Raw genomic sequence first — 4,785 nt, 5'->3', positions numbered from 1 at the left:
TCTCTGTCTCTGTATAATAAATTGTTGTTACTGTTGTGTGCCTTGAAGTCATTTCTAACTTATGGTGACCCTAAGGAGAACCTCTCATGGGGTTTTCTTGGCAAGGTTTGTTCAGAGGAAGTTGGCCATTGCCTTCCCCGACGCTAAGAGAGTCTGACTTACTCACAGTCACCAAGAGGGTTTCATGGCTGAGTAGGAATCGAACCCTGGTCTCAAGAGTCCTAGTCCAATGCTCAAACCACTACACCATGCTGGCTCTCTTACAATATTTTACATACATTTTAATGTATTCTTAAAATTCATTACATATTTTTCAAATCAACTGAAATACATGACCGGCATTCTGTTGGTGCTTTACACAGAGTTGGGCTGGTTGAAGCCAAGAAAACCCACTGGGTGACCTTGCATAAGTCACACTCTCTCAGCCTCAGAGTAAAGCAATGGTAGCACACTTGCCCTGAACAAATATTTGCAAGTAAATCCTAGGAGAGGCGGCATGGGATTCTGGGAGACCAGGGTTCAAATCCTCTCTGCTCAGCCATGGAAACCCACCAGAAAGTCTTGAGCAAATCACACTCTTGGCATTCTTAGAAGAAAAGTATTGTTTTATCTGTATTTAGTCTTGGTGCTGGAATACTATTTTTCTGTGCTTCCAGTGCAAACCTTAATTCATAGGGAATGGAGGATGCAATTCTGATTTCATGGTGTGGCATTTAGCAGAACGTAAGCACAGTTTTAATCAATGCAAGCATGATGCAGGAACCTCAGCCCCATATTAATCCATCTAACGTACGTTCAGAGCTTTTACATTTACCACTTTCCACTTTGGAGTGATCCGTACTCAGAACTCTTAACAGCCGCCAAGGATGAAAATCACTTTTATTCTGAGCAGCTAAGAAGGCGGTAGCCAAAAATGCTTTCCTACTATATTTAAATAGTTGTGTTTGTTAATCATTCTAATGTACATATATATCTTTTTGAAGCAGCTTAGAGGCCTATATGGGCTTAGTGCAGCACATGTCTTTCTTTCTCTGCCAGATTTCCAGAATCCCTTGTAGGCAACATGAGAAAAACTGCTCCAGGTAGAGGCAGCATAGCTGAAACATCTTTGCAGCTGGTGCGTGGCTGCGGCGGCCTCCCAGCTGATAATACCTTCTTCACCCGACGAAAAGGATTCTTCCTTTCCTTCCAGTCCCAGCAATCATGGAGAGAGGTGAAGTCAGGTAACTCTCACTGGGGTAATGTTAAGAGCAGTGCACTGGGTTTACTGTTTGGAGAGGACGCTCTCCTAGGCACAAAGAGGCTGTACAGACTGGCCACTACGGCTGGCCTGGGGGTGGAGTTGAGGCGTGGCGTCCACACAACACACACCCCGACTCCATCCCCAGGCCAGCGTGACACCGTGCACCACACCACATGGTGGGCAGCACAATGGCACTCCTCTGGCACTGCGTCCAGATGATGCAGCGCCAGAGGAATGCCAAAAAGCCACAGTGCTGGCGACTATGGTGCCCTTTCCACAGCTCAGAAAGGAGTCACTTTACGCGGCTCGTTTTTGTGCCACAGAAAGGCGAGATCAGGGCCACAGCATGAGGCACTAAAACACAATCTCTATATTATTCTGTGGAGGATTCAAAATCCCCAAAACATGCACTTGCAAATGGCAGAGGTGAACATGCCCTTCAGGCAGTGATAATAGTCTGGGCAGCAGAGGACAATGCAGCTGCTTACACAAGACAGAGCCAATCAAGTATAGCTATTTACCTTCTTTCAAATCCAGATTGGTTGTCCAATAGCCTTGGAAGTTGCGCAATACCACACAATGGGAGTTGCACCAGTCTGGGCCAGTTCAGCAGGGCTCCATTTAGTGGAAGTAGACAAGCCGCTTAAGCCCCAATACCTCTCATCAATGGAACCATTTCCTTGTTAGCAAGAGAGTTTGGAAAAGAGGCTTAACTTCTCCAGGGATCCAGGCTAACAGAGGCAGCTCTCCTTCCTTACGCATCAATGTCTAATAGTCATATTTATTGAGCATAACTCATAACAGGTGTAGCTATTGGAGGGAGAGCAAAAGGAGGACATTGTCACTCCCTTCAAATAAGGAGTCTTCACTCCGAATTAAATGTTCTTCAGTCCCCAAGTTCCTAGCATTGCAGAGAGGCAGACTATGAAAAGCATTCACAGCTAGAGCTCCCTCTTCTTTGCTGTGTTTGCAGTCCCTGAGTCACTTTGCCTTTAGCCCTGTTCATTGGATGCCTATGATTTAGGGCAAATTGCTGATCGGGTTGTATGACCGTCATTCCCATTTGAAACCGGTTCCTGTCGTACTTTGATTGGTTTCAGTTATTTTATCATAAAATTCAAACAATTAAAATGTCTATATATAAAATAACATAAAATATACTCATGTTAAAAACAGACTAAGGCCCTGTATAGACTGGCCTGGGGGCAGAGTCAGGGCATTGTACCCAGATGACACACGCCCTTGACTTCACCCCAAGGGCGCCATGATGCCGTGTGCCTCTCCAGATGGTGAGCAGCATCATGGTGCGCCTCCGGTGCTGTGTCCAGATGACGCTGGGCTGAAGGGTCACCATATAGCCGCGCCACTGCAGTTATGGTGCTTTTTCGAGGGTGCAAAAAGGAGCCGCACTTGTTGGTTAGTGCACTTGGTGGGCTTTATAATGTGTTCTTTACCTTTCCCTCCCTCTCTTTCTCTCAAATTGCACATGTGTCCTTTAAAACCAAGCGAACAGCATTTCAGAGGCGTTCATTCTGTGTCTGCCTTCAGCTCAAGGGACATCATTTGCTTTTATTTTTATTTTTATTTCTATCTACTTGTGAGCCACAAAGCTGTGTTTTGTAACATTAAGGGTTTCATTTTAGTCCAAGGCACCCTGGAACCTAGTTTGGCAGACAGCCCTGGCGAATCTTTTGAAAGCTGGGCCAAAGTAACAAAATGAAATTCAACAGGGAGAAATGTTAGATACTGCACTTAGGCAGAAAAAATGAAATGTCTAGATATAGAATGGAGGACACCTGGCTAAATAAGATTTATACATGTGAAAGGGATCTAGGAGTCCTAGTAGACCACAAGCTGAACATGAACCAACAGTGCGATGTGGCAGCTAAAAGGCCAATGCAATTCTAGGCTGCATCAATAGAAGTATAGTGTCTAGATCAAGGGAAGTCATAGTGCCTCTCTCTTCTGCTTTGGTCAGTCCTCGCCTGGAATAATCCTGTGTCCAGTTCTGGGCAGAACAATTCAAAGGGACATTGAGAAACTGGAGCCATGTGTCCAAAGGAGGGCGACTAAAATGGTGAAGGGCCTGGAAAACATAAAGCACTGTGAAGAAAGACTTAGGGAGATGTTGGAGATGTTTAGCCTGAGAAGACAAGGTTCAGAGGTGATATGAGAGCCCTATTTAAATACTTGAAGGGATGTCATATTGAGGAGGGAGCAAGCTTGTTTTCTGATGCTCCAGAGACTAGGACCTGGAGCAATGGATGCAAACTCCAGGAAAAGAGATCCCAGCTCAACATTGGGAGGAACTTCCTGAGAATAAGGGCTGTTCGACAGTGGAACACACTCTTTCAGAGATTTTGGTGGAGTCTCCTTTGGAGAGATTTAAACAGAGGCTGAATGGCCTTCTTTGGGGTGCGGTTTGATTGAGAGTTCCTGCATGGCAGAATAGGGTTGGGCTGGATCAGGGCCCTTGCGGTCTCTTCCAACTCTATGATTCTATGAATAAAGAGACCGGTGCTGAGAGGAGGCTCACCTGGCCTCACCTGTGCAGAGGCCCATCCCACGACTCCTTGCCCCATCATCCCCAGACTTCCTGAGCCCTGGCACCACTGGCACTTCCCTGCCATTTCACCACTCTCCCATCTGCTTAATCCCGGCTTCACGCGCCAAAGGGCCTCTCTGTTGTCAAAACCATGTCACTCCGGGAACAAGGTGAGCACCCACGCTGGTCTCCTGCTCCTCATCGCGTCAGGCTTTTGTGCCCAGGCTTGTTTCTAAATAGGTCACAGATTCCTGTCAGACAAAGGGAGAATTGGCAGCAGTTATCTTGGCTGGTTTTACATGAAACTGACAGGCAGATTAGAGCAAAAACACACGCAAAGAACAACCCTCATTACAGAGACGCCACTCACAGAAACGGAGCCTTCTCCAAAAAAGTGTATATATCTTTAGAGCCAAGCCATCTCCCACCCCAAAGACAGAGTTAGTACTATGTAAGATCCATCATACGGGTGCAAGAAGGTCAGGAAAGGGCTCTGGTGGGTGTTGGTCCAAGGAGTTTGGGCAGGACCTACCACTCGGACCATGGGCCACCATCACTGGCCTGGATTTACCCTGAGTAGCCCCTGACCTGAACGGCTGCAGATGGTCATAGAATCATAGAGTTGGAAGAGACCGCAAGGGCCCTGATCCAGTCCAACCCCATTCTGCCACGCAGGAACTCTCAATCAAAGCATTCCAGACAGATGGCCATCTAGCCTCTGTTTGAAGACCTCTAAGGAAGGAGTCTCCACTACACTCCGAGGGAGTTTGTTCCACTGTCGAACAGCCCTTACTCTCAGGAAGTTCCTCCTAATGTTGAGCTGAAAACTCTTTTCCTGGAGCTTGCATCCATTGCTCCATTGGGTCCTATTCTCTGGAGCAGCAGAAAAGAAGCTTGCTCCCTCCTCAATATGACATCCCTTCAAATATTTAAACAGGGCTATCATCATATCACCTCTTAACCTTCTCTTCTCCAGGCTAAACATCCCAAGCTTCCT

This window comes from Sceloporus undulatus, chromosome 1, assembly GCF_019175285.1.
Source record: "Sceloporus undulatus isolate JIND9_A2432 ecotype Alabama chromosome 1, SceUnd_v1.1, whole genome shotgun sequence".
NCBI classification, from domain to species: Eukaryota; Metazoa; Chordata; class Lepidosauria; order Squamata; family Phrynosomatidae; genus Sceloporus; species Sceloporus undulatus.
This window is presented reverse-complemented; position numbering follows the sequence as displayed.